This window comes from Lepus europaeus, unplaced genomic scaffold, assembly GCF_033115175.1.
Source record: "Lepus europaeus isolate LE1 unplaced genomic scaffold, mLepTim1.pri SCAFFOLD_34, whole genome shotgun sequence".
Classification (NCBI taxonomy): domain Eukaryota; kingdom Metazoa; phylum Chordata; class Mammalia; order Lagomorpha; family Leporidae; genus Lepus; species Lepus europaeus.
The window spans coordinates 477,343-501,032 of record NW_026909213.1 but is presented as its reverse complement, the minus strand read 5'-3'; positions in this window follow the sequence as shown (position 1 = coordinate 501,032).

Genomic DNA, 23,690 nt, shown 5'->3' with positions numbered 1-23,690 from the left:
CAGTTTTCAATGAATTTTAGCAGGGGATATTTCCTTTTGTGCTGGGGAACACTAATTACTTACACATGGAGACACAAACTGAACACAATCGTGTTTTCTAGGCAGAAAGCTGGTTCAATTGCTGCAAACAAACATGATATTTATATATGTAAACATGACTTATTATCCACTTGACGAAGAATATGAGTTTGCTTTCCTCCAAAACAAGTTTGACGGTGATTTTCTGAGTCCATTCAATACTAGTTCCACAACAGTTTGTCTGGATATGACTGAATGAAACCAGAAATATCCTCTTGTGTTGTGACTAACTCAATCCCAGATCGTGCTACAAGCCCTCTTTTGTGTTTTCTTGATATTATCCATGGACTGTATGCTTTTGAATGAATTTAAGCAGAAAGTATTTTCTTTTGTGCTGGGAAAAACAAATTAGTTCCACATGGAGACACAAACTCAACAGATTCCTGTTTTCTAGGCAGAGAGCTAGATCAATTTTTGCAAAAAACATTATATTATATTTGTAAAAATGACATTTTATAAACTTGACCAAGAAAATGAGTTTGCTTTACTCCAAAACCAGTTTGACGGTGATTATCTGAGTGCATTGCATACTAGCTCCACAACACTTTGTCCGGATATGACTGGATGAAACCAGAAATATCCTATTGTGTTGTGACTAACTCAAGACCAGATCGTGCTACATGCCCTCTTTTGTGTTTTCTGGAAATTAGCCATGGACTTTATGGTTTTTAGTGAATTTAAGCAGGGAATATTTTCTTTTGTGCTGTGAAAAACTAATATGTTCCACATGGAGACACAAACTCAACACATTCGCGTTTTCTAGGCAGAAAGCTAGAGCAATTGCTGCAAGCAATCTTGATATTTGTGTTTGTATAGAGGACATTTATGCGCTTGCCTAAGAAAATACTTTGCTTTTCTCTAGATCCAGTTTGACTGTGATTTTCTGAGTCCATTTCCTACCAGTTCCACAACAGCTTGTCTGGATATGACTGGATGAAACCAGAAATATCCTCTTGTGATATGGCTAACTCAATCCCACTTGGTGCTATAGACTCTGCTTTGTGTTTTTTAGATATCATCAATGGACTTTATGGTTTTGAATGAATTTAAGCAGGGACTATTTTATTTTGTGCTGGGAAAAACTAGTTACTTCCACATGGAGACACAAACTCAACACATTCCTGTTTTCTATGTAGAAAACTAGAGCAATTGCTGCAAACAAACATGATATTTATATTTGTAAACAGGCTTCTTATCCAAGTGACCAAGAAAATGAGTTTGTTTTCCGCAAAATCCACTGTGACCGTGATTATCTGAGTCCATTGCATACCAGTTCCACAACACTTTGTCCAGATATGACTGGATGAAACCAGAAATATCCTCTTGTGTTATGGCTAACTCAATCCCAGATCATGCTACAGGCTCTGCTTTGTGTTTTCTTGATATTATCCATGGACTTTATGCTTTTGAATGAATTTAAGCAGGCGATATTTTCTTTTCTGCTGGGAAAAACTAATTACTTCCACGTGGAGACACAAACGCAACACATTCCTGTTTTATAGGCAGAAAGCTAGAGCAATTGCTACAAACAAACATGATATTTATATTTGTCAACATGGCTTTTATCCACTTCACCAAGGAAATCAGTGTGTTTTCCCCCAAACCAGTTTGACCGTGATTATCTGAGTCCCTTGAAAACCACTTCCACAACACTTTGTCAGGATATGACTGGATGAAACCAGAAATATCCTCTTGTGTTATGGCTAACTCAATCCCAGACCTTGCTGCAGGCCCTGCTTTGTGTTTTATTGATATTATCCATGGAGTTTATCATTTTGAATGTATTTAAGCAAGGGATATTTCCTTTTGTGCTGGGAAACACTAATTACTTCCATTGGAGACACAAACTCAACGCATTCGTGTTTTCTAGGCAGAAAGCTAGAGCAATTGCTGCAAACTAACATGATATTTATATTTGTAAACATGGCTTTTTATCCACTTGCCTAAGAAAATACTTTGCTTTTCTCTAAATCTAGTTTTACGGTGCTTATCTGAGTCCATTTCATACCAGTTCCACAACATCTTGTATGGATATGACTGGATGAAACGAGTAATATCCTCTTGTGTTATGGCTACTCGATCCCAGATGGTGCTACAGGCTCTGCTTTGTGTTTTCTTGATATTATCAATGGCCTTCATGGTTTTGAATGCATTTAAGCAGGGGATATTTTCTTTTGTGCTGGCAAACACTAATTATTGAACATGGAGACACAGACTCAACACATTTGTGTTCTCTTGGCAGAAAGCGAGAGCAATTGCTGCAAACAAACATGATATTTATGTTTGTGAACATCGCTTTTTATCCACTTGACCAGGAAAATGAGTTTGTTATCCCCCAAAACCAGTTTCACAGTGATTATCTGAGTCCATTCCATACTAGTTCCACAACACTTTGTCCGGATATGACTGGCTGAAAGCAGAAATCTCCTCTTGTGTTGTGACTAACTCAATCCCAGATCATGCTACAAATCCTCTTTTGGGTTTTCTTGATATTATACATGGACTATATGGTTTTGAATGAATTTAAGCAGGGAATATTTTCTTTTGTGCTGGGAAACACTAATTACTTACACATGGAGACACAAACTCAACACAATGGTATTTTCTAGGCAGATATCTAGAGCAATTGCTTCAAACAAACATGATATTTATATTTGTAAACATGACTTTTTATCCACTTGCCCAAGAATACGAGTTTGGTTTTCTACAAAACACGATTGAGGGTTATTTTCTGAGTTCATTGCATAACAGTTCCACAAAACATTGTCCTGTTATGACTGGATGAAACCAGGAATATCCTCTTGTGTTATGGCTAACTCAATCCCAGATGGAGCTACAGGCTCTGCTTTGTGTTTTCTTCATATTATGAATGGATTTTACAGTTTTCAATGAATTTTAGCAGGGGATATTTCCTTTTGTGCTGGGGAACACTAATTACTTACACATGGAGACACAAACTGAACACAATCGTGTTTTCTAGGCAGAAAGCTGGTTCAATTGCTGCAAACAAACATGATATTTATATATGTAAACATGACTTATTATCCACTTGACGAAGAATATGAGTTTGCTTTCCTCCAAAACAAGTTTGACGGTGATTTTCTGAGTCCATTCAATACTAGTTCCACAACAGTTTGTCTGGATATGACTGATTGAAACCAGAAATATCCTCTTGTGTTGTGACTAACTCAATCCCAGATCGTGCTACAAGCCCTCTTTTGTGTTTTCTTGATATTATCCATGGACTGTATGCTTTTGAATGAATGTAAGCAGAAAGTATTTTCTTTTGTGCTGGGAAAAACAAATTAGTTCCACATGGAGACACAAACTCAACAGATTCCTGTTTTCTAGGCAGAGAGCTAGATCAATTTTTGCAAAAAACATTATATTATATTTGTAAAAATGACATTTTATAAACTTGACCAAGAAAATGAGTTTGCTTTACTCCAAAACCAGTTTGACGGTGATTATCTGAGTGCATTGCATACTAGCTCCACAACACTTTGTCCGGATATGACTGGATGAAACCAGAAATATCCTATTGTGTTGTGACTAACTCAAGACCAGATCGTGCTACATGCCCTCTTTTGTGTTTTCTGGAAATTAGCCATGGACTTTATGGTTTTTAGTGAATTTAAGCAGGGAATATTTTCTTTTGTGCTGTGAAAAACTAATATGTTCCACATGGAGACACAAACTCAACACATTCGCGTTTTCTAGGCAGAAAGCTAGAGCAATTGCTGCAAGCAATCTTGATATTTGTGTTTGTATAGAGGACATTTATGCGCTTGCCTAAGAAAATACTTTGCTTTTCTCTAGATCCAGTTTGACTGTGATTTTCTGAGTCCATTTCCTACCAGTTCCACAACAGCTTGTCTGGATATGACTGGATGAAACCAGAAATATCCTCTTGTGATATGGCTAACTCAATCCCACTTGGTGCTATAGACTCTGCTTTGTGTTTTTTAGATATCATCAATGGACTTTATGGTTTTGAATGAATTTAAGCAGGGACTATTTTATTTTGTGCTGGGAAAAACTAGTTACTTCCACATGGAGACACAAACTCAACACATTCCTGTTTTCTATGTAGAAAACTAGAGCAATTGCTGCAAACAAACATGATATTTATATTTGTAAACAGGCTTCTTATCCAAGTGACCAAGAAAATGAGTTTGTTTTCCGCAAAATCCACTGTGACCGTGATTATCTGAGTCCATTGCATACCAGTTCCACAACACTTTGTCCAGATATGACTGGATGAAACCAGAAATATCCTCTTGTGTTATGGCTAACTCAATCCCAGATCATGCTACAGGCTCTGCTTTGTGTTTTCTTGATATTATCCATGGACTTTATGCTTTTGAATGAATTTAAGCAGGCGATATTTTCTTTTCTGCTGGGAAAAACTAATTACTTCCACGTGGAGACACAAACGCAACACATTCCTGTTTTATAGGCAGAAAGCTAGAGCAATTGCTACAAACAAACATGATATTTATATTTGTCAACATGGCTTTTATCCACTTCACCAAGGAAATCAGTGTGTTTTCCCCCAAACCAGTTTGACCGTGATTATCTGAGTCCCTTGAAAACCACTTCCACAACACTTTGTCAGGATATGACTGGATGAAACCAGAAATATCCTCTTGTGTTATGGCTAACTCAATCCCAGACCTTGCTGCAGGCCCTGCTTTGTGTTTTATTGATATTATCCATGGAGTTTATCATTTTGAATGTATTTAAGCAAGGGATATTTCCTTTTGTGCTGGGAAACACTAATTACTTCCATTGGAGACACAAACTCAACACATTCGTGTTTTCTAGGCAGAAAGCTAGAGCAATTGCTGCAAACTAACATGATATTTATATTTGTAAACATGGCTTTTTATCCACTTGCCTAAGAAAATACTTTGCTTTTCTCTAAATCTAGTTTTACGGTGCTTATCTGAGTCCATTTCATACCAGTTCCACAACATCTTGTATGGATATGACTGGATGAAACGAGTAATATCCTCTTGTGTTATGGCTACTCGATCCCAGATGGTGCTACAGGCTCTGCTTTGTGTTTTCTTGATATTGTCAATGGCCTTCATGGTTTTGAATGCATTTAAGCAGGGGATATTTTCTTTTGTGCTGGCAAACACTAATTATTGAACATGGAGACACAGACTCAACACATTTGTGTTCTCTTGGCAGAAAGCGAGAGCAATTGCTGCAAACAAACATGATATTTATGTTTGTGAACATCGCTTTTTATCCACTTGACCAGGAAAATGAGTTTGTTATCCCCCAAAACCAGTTTCACAGTGATTATCTGAGTCCATTCCATACTAGTTCCACAACACTTTGTCCGGATATGACTGGCTGAAAGCAGAAATCTCCTCTTGTGTTGTGACTAACTCAATCCCAGATCATGCTACAAATCCTCTTTTGGGTTTTCTTGATATTATACATGGACTATATGGTTTTGAATGAATTTAAGCAGGGAATATTTTCTTTTGTGCTGGGAAACACTAATTACTTACACATGGAGACACAAACTCAACACAATGGTATTTTCTAGGCAGATATCTAGAGCAATTGCTTCAAACAAACATGATATTTATATTTGTAAACATGACTTTTTATCCACTTGCCCAAGAATACGAGTTTGGTTTTCTACAAAACACGATTGAGGGTTATTTTCTGAGTTCATTGCATAACAGTTCCACAAAACATTGTCCTGTTATGACTGGATGAAACCAGGAATATCCTCTTGTGTTATGGCTAACTCAATCCCAGATGGAGCTACAGGCTCTGCTTTGTGTTTTCTTCATATTATGAATGGATTTTACAGTTTTCAATGAATTTTAGCAGGGGATATTTCCTTTTGTGCTGGGGAACACTAATTACTTACACATGGAGACACAAACTGAACACAATCGTGTTTTCTAGGCAGAAAGCTGGTTCAATTGCTGCAAACAAACATGATATTTATATATGTAAACATGACTTATTATCCACTTGACGAAGAATATGAGTTTGCTTTCCTCCAAAACAAGTTTGACGGTGATTTTCTGAGTCCATTCAATACTAGTTCCACAACAGTTTGTCTGGATATGACTGAATGAAACCAGAAATATCCTCTTGTGTTGTGACTAACTCAATCCCAGATCGTGCTACAAGCCCTCTTTTGTGTTTTCTTGATATTATCCATGGACTGTATGCTTTTGAATGAATTTAAGCAGAAAGTATTTTCTTTTGTGCTGGGAAAAACAAATTAGTTCCACATGGAGACACAAACTCAACAGATTCCTGTTTTCTAGGCAGAGAGCTAGATCAATTTTTGCAAAAAACATTATATTATATTTGTAAAAATGACATTTTATAAACTTGACCAAGAAAATGAGTTTGCTTTACTCCAAAACCAGTTTGACGGTGATTATCTGAGTGCATTGCATACTAGCTCCACAACACTTTGTCCGGATATGACTGGATGAAACCAGAAATATCCTATTGTGTTGTGACTAACTCAAGACCAGATCGTGCTACATGCCCTCTTTTGTGTTTTCTGGAAATTAGCCATGGACTTTATGGTTTTTAGTGAATTTAAGCAGGGAATATTTTCTTTTGTGCTGTGAAAAACTAATATGTTCCACATGGAGACACAAACTCAACACATTCGCGTTTTCTAGGCAGAAAGCTAGAGCAATTGCTGCAAGCAATCTTGATATTTGTGTTTGTATAGAGGACATTTATGCGCTTGCCTAAGAAAATACTTTGCTTTTCTCTAGATCCAGTTTGACTGTGATTTTCTGAGTCCATTTCCTACCAGTTCCACAACAGCTTGTCTGGATATGACTGGATGAAACCAGAAATATCCTCTTGTGATATGGCTAACTCAATCCCACTTGGTGCTATAGACTCTGCTTTGTGTTTTTTAGATATCATCAATGGACTTTATGGTTTTGAATGAATTTAAGCAGGGACTATTTTATTTTGTGCTGGGAAAAACTAGTTACTTCCACATGGAGACACAAACTCAACACATTCCTGTTTTCTATGTAGAAAACTAGAGCAATTGCTGCAAACAAACATGATATTTATATTTGTAAACAGGCTTCTTATCCAAGTGACCAAGAAAATGAGTTTGTTTTCCGCAAAATCCACTGTGACCGTGATTATCTGAGTCCATTGCATACCAGTTCCACAACACTTTGTCCAGATATGACTGGATGAAACCAGAAATATCCTCTTGTGTTATGGCTAACTCAATCCCAGATCATGCTACAGGCTCTGCTTTGTGTTTTCTTGATATTATCCATGGACTTTATGCTTTTGAATGAATTTAAGCAGGCGATATTTTCTTTTCTGCTGGGAAAAACTAATTACTTCCATGTGGAGACACAAACGCAACACATTCCTGTTTTATAGGCAGAAAGCTAGAGCAATTGCTACAAACAAACATGATATTTATATTTGTCAACATGGCTTTTATCCACTTCACCAAGGAAATCAGTGTGTTTTCCCCCAAACCAGTTTGACCGTGATTATCTGAGTCCCTTGAAAACCACTTCCACAACACTTTGTCAGGATATGACTGGATGAAACCAGAAATATCCTCTTGTGTTATGGCTAACTCAATCCCAGACCTTGCTGCAGGCCCTGCTTTGTGTTTTATTGATATTATCCATGGAGTTTATCATTTTGAATGTATTTAAGCAAGGGATATTTCCTTTTGTGCTGGGAAACACTAATTACTTCCATTGGAGACACAAACTCAACGCATTCGTGTTTTCTAGGCAGAAAGCTAGAGCAATTGCTGCAAACTAACATGATATTTATATTTGTAAACATGGCTTTTTATCCACTTGCCTAAGAAAATACTTTGCTTTTCTCTAAATCTAGTTTTACGGTGCTTATCTGAGTCCATTTCATACCAGTTCCACAACATCTTGTATGGATATGACTGGATGAAACGAGTAATATCCTCTTGTGTTATGGCTACTTGATCCCAGATGGTGCTACAGGCTCTGCTTTGTGTTTTCTTGATATTATCAATGGCCTTCATGGTTTTGAATGCATTTAAGCAGGGGATATTTTCTTTTGTGCTGGCAAACACTAATTATTGAACATGGAGACACAGACTCAACACATTTGTGTTCTCTTGGCAGAAAGCGAGAGCAATTGCTGCAAACAAACATGATATTTATGTTTGTGAACATCGCTTTTTATCCACTTGACCAGGAAAATGAGTTTGTTATCCCCCAAAACCAGTTTCACAGTGATTATCTGAGTCCATTCCATACTAGTTCCACAACACTTTGTCCGGATATGACTGGCTGAAAGCAGAAATCTCCTCTTGTGTTGTGACTAACTCAATCCCAGATCATGCTACAAATCCTCTTTTGGGTTTTCTTGATATTATACATGGACTATATGGTTTTGAATGAATTTAAGCAGGGAATATTTTCTTTTGTGCTGGGAAACACTAATTACTTACACATGGAGACACAAACTCAACACAATGGTATTTTCTAGGCAGATATCTAGAGCAATTGCTTCAAACAAACATGATATTTATATTTGTAAACATGACTTTTTATCCACTTGCCCAAGAATACGAGTTTGGTTTTCTACAAAACACGATTGAGGGTTATTTTCTGAGTTCATTGCATAACAGTTCCACAAAACATTGTCCTGTTATGACTGGATGAAACCAGGAATATCCTCTTGTGTTATGGCTAACTCAATCCCAGATGGAGCTACAGGCTCTGCTTTGTGTTTTCTTCATATTATGAATGGATTTTACAGTTTTCAATGAATTTTAGCAGGGGATATTTCCTTTTGTGCTGGGGAACACTAATTACTTACACATGGAGACACAAACTGAACACAATCGTGTTTTCTAGGCAGAAAGCTGGTTCAATTGCTGCAAACAAACATGATATTTATATATGTAAACATGACTTATTATCCACTTGACGAAGAATATGAGTTTGCTTTCCTCCAAAACAAGTTTGACGGTGATTTTCTGAGTCCATTCAATACTAGTTCCACAACAGTTTGTCTGGATATGACTGAATGAAACCAGAAATATCCTCTTGTGTTGTGACTAACTCAATCCCAGATTGTGCTACAAGCCCTCTTTTGTGTTTTCTTGATATTATCCATGGACTGTATGCTTTTGAATGAATTTAAGCAGAAAGTATTTTCTTTTGTGCTGGGAAAAACAAATTAGTTCCACATGGAGACACAAACTCAACAGATTCCTGTTTTCTAGGCAGAAAGCTAGATCAATTTTTGCAAAAAACATTATATTATATTTGTAAAAATGACATTTTATAAACTTGACCAAGAAAATGAGTTTGCTTTACTCCAAAACCAGTTTGACGGTGATTATCTGAGTGCATTGCATACTAGCTCCACAACACTTTGTCCGGATATGACTGGATGAAACCAGAAATATCCTATTGTGTTGTGACTAACTCAATCCCAGATCGTGCTACATGCCCTCTTTTGTGTTTTCTGGAAATTAGCCATGGACTTTATGGTTTTTAGTGAATTTAAGCAGGGAATATTTTCTTTTGTGCTGTGAAAAACTAATATGTTCCACATGGAGACACAAACTCAACACATTCGCGTTTTCTAGGCAGAAAGCTAGAGCAATTGCTGCAAGCAATCTTGATATTTGTGTTTGTATAGAGGACATTTATGCGCTTGCCTAAGAAAATACTTTGCTTTTCTCTAGATCCAGTTTGACTGTGATTTTCTGAGTCCATTTCCTACCAGTTCCACAACAGCTTGTCTGGATATGACTGGATGAAACCAGAAATATCCTCTTGTGATATGGCTAACTCAATCCCACTTGGTGCTATAGACTCTGCTTTGTGTTTTTTAGATATCATCAATGGACTTTATGGTTTTGAATGAATTTAAGCAGGGACTATTTTATTTTGTGCTGGGAAAAACTAGTTACTTCCACATGGAGACACAAACTCAACACATTCCTGTTTGCTATGTAGAAAACTAGAGCAATTGCTGCAAACAAACATGATATTTATATTTGTAAACAGGCTTCTTATCCAAGTGACCAAGAAAATGAGTTTGTTTTCCGCAAAATCCACTGTGACCGTGATTATCTGAGTCCATTGCATACCAGTTCCACAACACTTTGTCCAGATATGACTGGATGAAACCAGAAATATCCTCTTGTGTTATGGCTAACTCAATCCCAGATCATGCTACAGGCTCTGCTTTGTGTTTTCTTGATATTATCCATGGACTTTATGCTTTTGAATGAATTTAAGCAGGCGATATTTTCTTTTCTGCTGGGAAAAACTAATTACTTCCACGTGGAGACACAAACGCAACACATTCCTGTTTTATAGGCAGAAAGCTAGAGCAATTGCTACAAACAAACATGATATTTATATTTGTCAACATGGCTTTTATCCACTTCACCAAGGAAATCAGTGTGTTTTCCCCCAAACCAGTTTGACCGTGATTATCTGAGTCCCTTGAAAACCACTTCCACAACACTTTGTCAGGATATGACTGGATGAAACCAGAAATATCCTCTTGTGTTATGGCTAACTCAATCCCAGACCTTGCTGCAGGCCCTGCTTTGTGTTTTATTGATATTATCCATGGAGTTTATCATTTTGAATGTATTTAAGCAAGGGATATTTCCTTTTGTGCTGGGAAACACTAATTACTTCCATTGGAGACACAAACTCAACGCATTCGTGTTTTCTAGGCAGAAAGCTAGAGCAATTGCTGCAAACTAACATGATATTTATATTTGTAAACATGGCTTTTTATCCACTTGCCTAAGAAAATACTTTGCTTTTCTCTAAATCTAGTTTTACGGTGCTTATCTGAGTCCATTTCATACCAGTTCCACAACATCTTGTATGGATATGACTGGATGAAACGAGTAATATCCTCTTGTGTTATGGCTACTCGATCCCAGATGGTGCTACAGGCTCTGCTTTGTGTTTTCTTGATATTATCAATGGCCTTCATGGTTTTGAATGCATTTAAGCAGGGGATATTTTCTTTTGTGCTGGCAAACACTAATTATTGAACATGGAGACACAGCCTCAACACATTTGTGTTCTCTTGGCAGAAAGCGAGAGCAATTGCTGCAAACAAACATGATATTTATGTTTGTGAACATCGCTTTTTATCCACTTGACCAGGAAAATGAGTTTGTTATCCCCCAAAACCAGTTTCACAGTGATTATCTGAGTCCATTCCATACTAGTTCCACAACACTTTGTCCGGATATGACTGGCTGAAAGCAGAAATCTCCTCTTGTGTTGTGACTAACTCAATCCCAGATCATGCTACAAATCCTCTTTTGGGTTTTCTTGATATTATACATGGACTATATGGTTTTGAATGAATTTAAGCAGGGAATATTTTCTTTTGTGCTGGGAAACACTAATTACTTACACATGGAGACACAAACTCAACACAATGGTATTTTCTAGGCAGATATCTAGAGCAATTGCTTCAAACAAACATGATATTTATATTTGTAAACATGACTTTTTATCCACTTGCCCAAGAATACGAGTTTGGTTTTCTACAAAACACGATTGAGGGTTATTTTCTGAGTTCATTGCATAACAGTTCCACAAAACATTGTCCTGTTATGACTGGATGAAACCAGGAATATCCTCTTGTGTTATGGCTAACTCAATCCCAGATGGAGCTACAGGCTCTGCTTTGTGTTTTCTTCATATTATGAATGGATTTTACAGTTTTCAATGAATTTTAGCAGGGGATATTTCCTTTTGTGCTGGGGAACACTAATTACTTACACATGGAGACACAAACTGAACAGAATCGTGTTTTCTAGGCAGAAAGCTGGTTCAATTGCTGCAAACAAACATGATATTTATATATGTAAACATGACTTATTATCCACTTGACGAAGAATATGAGTTTGCTTTCCTCCAAAACAAGTTTGACGGTGATTTTCTGAGTCCATTCAATACTAGTTCCACAACAGTTTGTCTGGATATGACTGAATGAAACCAGAAATATCCTCTTGTGTTGTGACTAACTCAATCCCAGATCGTGCTACAAGCCCTCTTTTGTGTTTTCTTGATATTATCCATGGACTGTATGCTTTTGAATGAATTTAAGCAGAAAGTATTTTCTTTTGTGCTGGGAAAAACAAATTAGTTCCACATGGAGACACAAACTCAACAGATTCCTGTTTTCTAGGCAGAAAGCTAGATCAATTTTTGCAAAAAAACATTATATTATATTTGTAAAAATGACATTTTATAAACTTGACCAAGAAAATGAGTTTGCTTTACTCCAAAACCAGTTTGACGGTGATTATCTGAGTGCATTGCATACTAGCTCCACAACACTTTGTCCGGATATGACTGGATGAAACCAGAAATATCCTATTGTGTTGTGACTAACTCAATCCCAGATCGTGCTACATGCCCTCTTTTGTGTTTTCTGGAAATTAGCCATGGACTTTATGGTTTTTAGTGAATTTAAGCAGGGAATATTTTCTTTTGTGCTGTGAAAAACTAATATGTTCCACATGGAGACACAAACTCAACACATTCGCGTTTTCTAGGCAGAAAGCTAGAGCAATTGCTGCAAGCAATCTTGATATTTGTGTTTGTATAGAGGACATTTATGCGCTTGCCTAAGAAAATACTTTGCTTTTCTCTAGATCCAGTTTGACTGTGATTTTCTGAGTCCATTTCCTACCAGTTCCACAACAGCTTGTCTGGATATGACTGGATGAAACCAGAAATATCCTCTTGTGATATGGCTAACTCAATCCCACTTGGTGCTATAGACTCTGCTTTGTGTTTTTTAGATATCATCAATGGACTTTATGGTTTTGAATGAATTTAAGCAGGGACTATTTTATTTTGTGCTGGGAAAAACTAGTTACTTCCACATGGAGACACAAACTCAACACATTCCTGTTTTCTATGTAGAAAACTAGAGCAATTGCTGCAAACAAACATGATATTTATATTTGTAAACAGGCTTCTTATCCAAGTGACCAAGAAAATGAGTTTGTTTTCCGCAAAATCCACTGTGACCGTGATTATCTGAGTCCATTGCATACCAGTTCCACAACACTTTGTCCAGATATGACTGGATGAAACCAGAAATATCCTCTTGTGTTATGGCTAACTCAATCCCAGATCATGCTACAGGCTCTGCTTTGTGTTTTCTTGATATTATCCATGGACTTTATGCTTTTGAATGAATTTAAGCAGGCGATATTTTCTTTTCTGCTGGGAAAAACTAATTACTTCCACGTGGAGACACAAACGCAACACATTCCTGTTTTATAGGCAGAAAGCTAGAGCAATTGCTACAAACAAACATGATATTTATATTTGTCAACATGGCTTTTATCCACTTCACCAAGGAAATCAGTGTGTTTTCCCCCAAACCAGTTTGACCGTGATTATCTGAGTCCCTTGAAAACCACTTCCACAACACTTTGTCAGGATATGACTGGATGAAACCAGAAATATCCTCTTGTGTTATGGCTAACTCAATCCCAGACCTTGCTGCAGGCCCTGCTTTGTGTTTTATTGATATTATCCATGGAGTTTATCATTTTGAATGTATTTAAGCAAGGGATATTTCCTTTTGTGCTGGGAAACACTAATTACTTCCATTGGAGACACAAACTCAACGCATTCGTGTTTTCTAGGCAGAAAGCTAGAGCAATTGCTGCAAACTAACATGATATTTATATTTGTAAACATGGCTTTTTATCCACTTGCCTAAGAAAATACTTTGCTTTTCTCTAAATCTAGTTTTACGGTGCTTATCTGAGTCCATTTCATACCAGTTCCACAACATCTTGTATGGATATGACTGGATGAAACGAGTAATATCCTCTTGTGTTATGGCTACTCGATCCCAGATGGTGCTACAGGCTCTGCTTTGTGTTTTCTTGATATTATCAATGGCCTTCATGGTTTTGAATGCATTTAAGCAGGGGATATTTTCTTTTGTGCTGGCAAACACTAATTATTGAACATGGAGACACAGCCTCAACACATTTGTGTTCTCTTGGCAGAAAGCGAGAGCAATTGCTGCAAACAAACATGATATTTATGTTTGTGAACATCGCTTTTTATCCACTTGACCAGGAAAATGAGTTTGTTATCCCCCAAAACCAGTTTCACAGTGATTATCTGAGTCCATTCCATACTAGTTCCACAACACTTTGTCCGGATATGACTGGCTGAAAGCAGAAATCTCCTCTTGTGTTGTGACTAACTCAATCCCAGATCATGCTACAAATCCTCTTTTGGGTTTTCTTGATATTATACATGGACTATATGGTTTTGAATGAATTTAAGCAGGGAATATTTTCTTTTGTGCTGGGAAACACTAATTACTTACACATGGAGACACAAACTCAACACAATGGTATTTTCTAGGCAGATATCTAGAGCAATTGCTTCAAACAAACATGATATTTATATTTGTAAACATGACTTTTTATCCACTTGCCCAAGAATACGAGTTTGGTTTTCTACAAAACACGATTGAGGGTTATTTTCTGAGTTCATTGCATAACAGTTCCACAAAACATTGTCCTGTTATGACTGGATGAAACCAGGAATATCCTCTTGTGTTATGGCTAACTCAATCCCAGATGGAGCTACAGGCTCTGCTTTGTGTTTTCTTCATATTATGAATGGATTTTACAGTTTTCAATGAATTTTAGCAGGGGATATTTCCTTTTGTGCTGGGGAACACTAATTACTTACACATGGAGACACAAACTGAACACAATCGTGTTTTCTAGGCAGAAAGCTGGTTCAATTGCTGCAAACAAACATGATATTTATATATGTAAACATGACTTATTATCCACTTGACGAAGAATATGAGTTTGCTTTCCTCCAAAACAAGTTTGACGGTGATTTTCTGAGTCCATTCAATACTAGTTCCACAACAGTTTGTCTGGATATGACTGAATGAAACCAGAAATATCCTCTTGTGTTGTGACTAACTCAATCCCAGATTGTGCTACAAGCCCTCTTTTGTGTTTTCTTGATATTATCCATGGACTGTATGCTTTTGAATGAATTTAAGCAGAAAGTATTTTCTTTTGTGCTGGGAAAAACAAATTAGTTCCACATGGAGACACAAACTCAACAGATTCCTGTTTTCTAGGCAGAAAGCTAGATCAATTTTTGCAAAAAACATTATATTATATTTGTAAAAATGACATTTTATAAACTTGACCAAGAAAATGAGTTTGCTTTACTCCAAAACCAGTTTGACGGTGATTATCTGAGTGCATTGCATACTAGCTCCACAACACTTTGTCCGGATATGACTGGATGAAACCAGAAATATCCTATTGTGTTGTGACTAACTCAGTCCCAGATCGTGCTACATGCCCTCTTTTGTGTTTTCTGGAAATTAGCCATGGACTTTATGGTTTTTAGTGAATTTAAGCAGGTAATATTTTCTTTTGTGCTGTGAAAAACTAATATGTTCCACATGGAGACACAAACTCAACACATTCGCGTTTTCTAGGCAGAAAGCTAGAGCAATTGCTGCAAGCAATCTTGATATTTGTGTTTGTATAGAGGACATTTATGCGCTTGCCTAAGAAAATACTTTGCTTTTCTCTAGATCCAGTTTGACTGTGATTTTCTGAGTCCATTTCCTACCAGTTCCACAACAGCTTGTCTGGATATGACTGGATGAAACCAGAAATATCCTCTTGTGATATGGCTAACTCAATCCCACTTGGTGCTATAGACTCTGCTTTGTGTTTTTTAGATATCATCAATGGACTTTATGGTTTTGAATGAATTTAAGCAGGGACTATTTTATTTTGTGCTGGGAAAAACTAGTTACTTCCACATGGAGACACAAACTCAACACATTCCTGTTTTCTATGTAGAAAACTAGAGCAATTGCTGCAAACAAACATGATATTTATATTTGTAAACAGGCTTCTTATCCAAGTGACCAAGAAAATGAGTTTGTTTTCCGCAAAATCCACTGTGACCGTGATTATCTGAGTCCATTGCATACCAGTTCCACAACACTTTGTCCAGATATGACTGGATGAAACCAGAAATATCCTCTTGTGTTATGGCTAACTCAATCCCAGATCATGCTACAGGCTCTGCTTTGTGTTTTCTTGATATTATCCATGGACTTTATGCTTTTGAATGAATTTAAGCAGGCGATATTTTCTTTTCTGCTGGGAAAAACTAATTACTTCCACATGGAGACACAAACGCAACACATTCCTGTTTTATAGGCAGAAAGCTAGAGCAATTGCTACAAACAAACATGATATTTATATTTGTCAACATGGCTTTTATCCACTTCACCAAGGAAATCAGTGTGTTTTCCCCCAAACCAGTTTGACCGTGATTATCTGAGTCCCTTGAAAACCACTTCCACAACACTTTGTCAGGATATGACTGGATGAAACCAGAAATATCCTCTTGTGTTATGGCTAACTCAATCCCAGACCTTGCTGCAGGCCCTGCTTTGTGTTTTATTGATATTATCCATGGAGTTTATCATTTTGAATGTATTTAAGCAAGGGATATTTCCTTTTGTGCTGGGAAACACTAATTACTTCCATTGGAGACACAAACTCAACGCATTCGTGTTTTCTAGGCAGAAAGCTAGAGCAATTGCTGCAAACTAACATGATATTTATATTTGTAAACATGGCTTTTTATCCACTTGCCTAAGAAAATACTTTGCTTTTCTCTAAATCTAGTTTTACGGTGCTTATCTGAGTCCATTTCATACCAGTTCCACAACATCTTGTATGGATATGACTGGATGAAACGAGTAATATCCTCTTGTGTTATGGCTACTCGATCCCAGATGGTGCTACAGGCTCTGCTTTGTGTTTTCTTGATATTATCAATGGCCTTCATGGTTTTGAATGCATTTAAGCAGGGGATATTTTCTTTTGTGCTGGCAAACACTAATTATTGAACATGGAGACACAGACTCAACACATTTGTGTTCTCTTGGCAGAAAGCGAGAGCAATTGCTGCAAACAAACATGATATTTATGTTTGTGAACATCGCTTTTTATCCACTTGACCAGGAAAATGAGTTTGTTATCCCCCAAAACCAGTTTCACAGTGATTATCTGAGTCCATTCCATACTAGTTCCACAACACTTTGTCCGGATATGACTGGATGAAACCAGAAATCTCCTCTTGTGTTGTGACTAACTCAATCCCAGATCATGCTACAAATCCTCTTTTGGGTTTTCTTGATATTATACATGGGCTATATGGTTTTGAATGAATTTAAGCAGGGAATATTTTCTTTTGTGCTGGGAAACACTAATTACTTACACATGGAGACACAAACTCAACACAATGGTATTTTCTAGGCAGATATCTAGAGCAATTGCTTCAAACAAACATGATATTTATATTTGTAAACATGACTTTTTATCCACTTGCCCAAGAATACGAGTTTGGTTTTCTACAAAACACGATTGAGGGTTATTTTCTGAGTTCATTGCATAACAGTTCCACAAAACATTGTCCTGTTATGACTGGATGAAACCAGGAATATCCTCTTGTGTTATGGCTAACTCAATCCCAGATGGAGCTACAGGCTCTGCTTTGTGTTTTCTTCATATTATGAATGGATTTTACAGTTTTCAATGAATTTTAGCAGGGGATATTTCCTTTTGTGCTGGGGAACACTAATTACTTACACATGGAGACACAAACTGAACACAATCGTGTTTTCTAGGCAGAAAGCTGGTTCAATTGCTGCAAACAAACATGATATTTATATATGTAAACATGACTTATTATCCACTTGACGAAGAATATGAGTTTGCTTTCCTCCAAAACAAGTTTGACGGTGATTTTCTGAGTCCATTCAATACTAGTTCCACAACAGTTTGTCTGGATATGACTGAATGAAACCAGAAATATCCTCTTGTGTTGTGACTAACTCAATCCCAGATCGTGCTACAAGCCCTCTTTTGTGTTTTCTTGATATTATCCATGGACTGTATGCTTTTGAATGAATGTAAGCAGAAAGTATTTTCTTTTGTGCTGGGAAAAACAAATTAGTTCCACATGGAGACACAAACTCAACAGATTCCTGTTTTCTAGGCAGAAAGCTAGATCAATTTTTGCAAAAAAACATTATATTATATTTGTAAAAATGACATTTTATAAACTTGACCAAGAAAATGAGTTTGCTTTACTCCAAAACCAGTTTGACGGTGATTATCTGAGTGCATTGCATACTAGCTCCACAACACTTTGTCCGGATATGACTGGATGAAACCAGAAATATCCTATTGTGTTGTGACTAACTCAATCCCAGATCGTGCTACATGCCCTCTTTTGTGTTTTCTGGAAATTAGCCATGGACTTTATGGTTTTTAGTGAATTTAAGCAGGGAATATTTTCTTTTGTGCTGTGAAAAACTAATATGTTCCACATGGAGACACAAACTCAACACATTCGCGTTTTCTAGGCAGAAAGCTAGAGCAATTGCTGCAAGCAATCTTGATATTTGTGTTTGTATAGAGGACATTTATGCGCTTGCCTAAGAAAATACTTTGCTTTTCTCTAGATCCAGTTTGACTGTGATTTTCTGAGTCCATTTCCTACCAGTTCCACAACAGCTTGTCTGGATATGACTGGATGAAACCAGAAATATCCTCTTGTGATAGGGCTAACTCAATCCCACTTGGTGCTATAGACTCTGCTTTGTGTTTTTTAGATATCATCAATGGACTTTATGGTTTTGAATGAATTTAAGCAGGGACTATTTTATTTTGTGCTGGGAAAAACTAGTTACTTCCACATGGAGACACAAACTCAACACATTCCTGTTTGCTATGTAGAAAACTAGAGCAATTGCTGCAAACAAACATGATATTTATATTTGTAAACAGGCTTCTTATCCAAGTGACCAAGAAAATGAGTTTGTTTTCCGCAAAATCCACTGTGACCGTGATTATCTGAGTCCATTGCATACCAGTTCCACAACACTTTGTCCAGATATGACTGGATGAAACCAGAAATATCCTCTTGTGTTATGGCTAACTCAATCCCAGATCATGCTACAGGCTCTGCTTTGTGTTTTCTTGATATTATCCATGGACTTTATGCTTTTGAATGAATTTAAGCAGGCGATATTTTCTTTTCTGCTGGGAAAAACTAATTACTTCCACGTGGAGACACAAACGCAACACATTCCTGTTTTATAGGCAGAAAGCTAGAGCAATTGCTACAAACAAACATGATATTTATATTTGTCAACATGGCTTTTATCCACTTCACCAAGGAAATCAGTGTGTTTTCCCCCAAACCAGTTTGACCGTGATTATCTGAGTCCCTTGAAAACCACTTCCACAACACTTTGTCAGGATATGACTGGATGAAACCAGAAATATCCTCTTGTGTTATGGCTAACTCAATCCCAGACCTTGCTGCAGGCCCTGCTTTGTGTTTTATTGATATTATCCATGGAGTTTATCATTTTGAATGTATTTAAGCAAGGGATATTTCCTTTTGTGCTGGGAAACACTAATTACTTCCACTGGAGACACAAACTCAACGCATTCGTGTTTTCTAGGCAGAAAGCTAGAGCAATTGCTGCAAACTAACATGATATTTATATTTGTAAACATGGCTTTTTATCCACTTGCCTAAGAAAATACTTTGCTTTTCTCTAAATCTAGTTTTACGGTGCTTATCTGAGTCCATTTCATACCAGTTCCACAACATCTTGTATGGATATGACTGGATGAAACGAGTAATATCCTCTTGTGTTATGGCTACTCGATCCCAGATGGTGCTACAGGCTCTGCTTTGTGTTTTCTTGATATTATCAATGGCCTTCATGGTTTTGAATGCATTTAAGCAGGGGATATTTTCTTTTGTGCTGGCAAACACTAATTATTGAACATGGAGACACAGACTCAACACATTTGTGTTCTCTTGGCAGAAAGCGAGAGCAATTGCTGCAAACAAACATGATATTTATGTTTGTGAACATCGCTTTTTATCCACTTGACCAGGAAAATGAGTTTGTTATCCCCCAAAACCAGTTTCACAGTGATTATCTGAGTCCATTCCATACTAGTTCCACAACACTTTGTCCGGATATGACTGGCTGAAAGCAGAAATCTCCTCTTGTGTTGTGACTAACTCAATCCCAGATCATGCTACAAATCCTCTTTTGGGTTTTCTTGATATTATACATGGACTATATGGTTTTGAATGAATTTAAGCAGGGAATATTTTCTTTTGTGCTGGGAAACACTAATTACTTACACATGGAGACACAAACTCAACACAATGGTATTTTCTAGGCAGATATCTAGAGCAATTGCTTCAAACAAACATGATATTTATATTTGTAAACATGACTTTTTATCCACTTGCCCAAGAATACGAGTTTGGTTTTCTACAAAACACGATTGAGGGTTATTTTCTGAGTTCATTGCATAACAGTTCCACAAAACATTGTCCTGTTATGACTGGATGAAACCAGGAATATCCTCTTGTGTTATGGCTAACTCAATCCCAGATGGAGCTACAGGCTCTGCTTTGTGTTTTCTTCATATTATGAATGGATTTTACAGTTTTCAATGAATTTTAGCAGGGGATATTTCCTTTTGTGCTGGGAAACACTAATTACTTACACATGGAGACACAAACTGAACAGAATCGTGTTTTCTAGGCAGAAAGCTGGTTCAATTGCTGCAAACAAACATGATATTTATATATGTAAACATGACTTATTATCCACTTGACGAAGAATATGAGTTTGCTTTCCTCCAAAACAAGTTTGACGGTGATTTTCTGAGTCCATTCAATACTAGTTCCACAACAGTTTGTCTGGATATGACTGAATGAAACCAGAAATATCCTCTTGTGTTGTGACTAACTCAATCCCAGATCGTGCTACAAGCCCTCTTTTGTGTTTTCTTGATATTATCCATGGACTGTATGCTTTTGAATGAATTTAAGCAGAAAGTATTTTCTTTTGTGCTGGGAAAAACAAATTAGTTCCACATGGAGACACAAACTCAACAGATTCCTGCTTTCTAGGCAGAAAGCTAGATCAATTTTTGCAAAAAACATTATATTATATTTGTAAAAATGACATTTTATAAACTTGACCAAGAAAATGAGTTTGCTTTACTCCAAAACCAGTTTGACGGTGATTATCTGAGTGCATTGCATACTAGCTCCACAACACTTTGTCCGGATATGACTGGATGAAACCAGAAATATCCTATTGTGTTGTGACTAACTCAAGACCAGATCGTGCTACATGCCCTCTTTTGTGTTTTCTGGAAATTAGCCATGGACTTTATGGTTTTTAGTGAATTTAAGCAGGGAATATTTTCTTTTGTGCTGTGAAAAACTAATATGTTCCACATGGAGACACAAACTCAACACATTCGCGTTTTCTAGGCAGAAAGCTAGAGCAATTGCTGCAAGCAATCTTGATATTTGTGTTTGTATAGAGGACATTTATGCGCTTGCCTAAGAAAATACTTTGCTTTTCTCTAGATCCAGTTTGACTGTGATTTTCTGAGTCCATTTCCTACCAGTTCCAAAACAGCTTGTCTGGATATGACTGGATGAAACCAGAAATATCCTCTTGTGATATGGCTAACTCAATCCCACTTGGTGCTATAGACTCTGCTTTGTGTTTTTTAGATATCATCAATGGACTTTATGGTTTTGAATGAATTTAAGCAGGGACTATTTTATTTTGTGCTGGGAAAAACTAGTTACTTCCACATGGAGACACAAACTCAACACATTCCTGTTTTCTATGTAGAAAACTAGAGCAATTGCTGCAAACAAACATGATATTTATATTTGTAAACAGGCTTCTTATCCAAGTGACCAAGAAAATGAGTTTGTTTTCCGCAAAATCCACTGTGACCGTGATTATCTGAGTCCATTGCATACCAGTTCCACAACACTTTGTCCAGATATGACTGGATGAAACCAGAAATATCCTCTTGTGTTATGGCTAACTCAATCCCAGATCATGCTACAGGCTCTGCTTTGTGTTTTCTTGATATTATCCATGGACTTTATGCTTTTGAATGAATTTAAGCAGGCGATATTTTCTTTTCTGCTGGGAAAAACTAATTACTTCCACGTGGAGACACAAACGCAACACATTCCTGTTTTATAGGCAGAAAGCTAGAGCAATTGCTACAAACAAACATGATATTTATATTTGTCAACATGGCTTTTATCCACTTCACCAAGGAAATCAGTGTGTTTTCCCCCAAACCAGTTTGACCGTGATTATCTGAGTCCCTTGAAAACCACTTCCACAACACTTTGTCAGGATATGACTGGATGAAACCAGAAATATCCTCTTGTGTTATGGCTAACTCAATCCCAGACCTTGCTGCAGGCCCTGCTTTGTGTTTTATTGATATTATCCATGGAGTTTATCATTTTGAATGTATTTAAGCAAGGGATATTTCCTTTTGTGCTGGGAAACACTAATTACTTCCATTGGAGACACAAACTCAACGCATTCGTGTTTTCTAGGCAGAAAGCTAGAGCAATTGCTGCAAACTAACATGATATTTATATTTGTAAACATGGCTTTTTATCCACTTGCCTAAGAAAATACTTTGCTTTTCTCTAAATCTAGTTTTACGGTGCTTATCTGAGTCCATTTCATACCAGTTCCACAACATCTTGTATGGATATGACTGGATGAAACGAGTAATATCCTCTTGTGTTATGGCTACTCGATCCCAGATGGTGCTACAGGCTCTGCTTTGTGTTTTCTTGATATTATCAATGGCCTTCATGGTTTTGAATGCATTTAAGCAGGGGATATTTTCTTTTGTGCTGGCAAACACTAATTATTGAACATGGAGACACAGACTCAACACATTTGTGTTCTCTTGGCAGAAAGCGAGAGCAATTGCTGCAAACAAACATGATATTTATGTTTGTGAACATCGCTTTTTATCCACTTGACCAGGAAAATGAGTTTGTTATCCCCCAAAACCAGTTTCACAGTGATTATCTGAGTCCATTCCATACTAGTTCCACAACACTTTGTCCGGATATGACTGGCTGAAAGCAGAAATCTCCTCTTGTGTTGTGACTAACTCAATCCCAGATCATGCTACAAATCCTCTTTTGGGTTTTCTTGATATTATACATGGACTATATGGTTTTGAATGAATTTAAGCAGGGAATATTTTCTTTTGTGCTGGGAAACACTAATTACTTACACATGGAGACACAAACTCAACACAATGGTATTTTCTAGGCAGATATCTAGAGCAATTGCTTCAAACAAACATGATATTTATATTTGTAAACATGACTTTTTATCCACTTGCCCAAGAATACGAGTTTGGTTTTCTACAAAACACGATTGAGGGTTATTTTCTGAGTTCATTGCATAACAGTTCCACAAAACATTGTCCTGTTATGACTGGATGAAACCAGGAATATCCTCTTGTGTTATGGCTAACTCAATCCCAGATGGAGCTACAGGCTCTGCTTTGTGTTTTCTTCATATTATGAATGGATTTTACAGTTTTCAATGAATTTTAGCAGGGGATATTT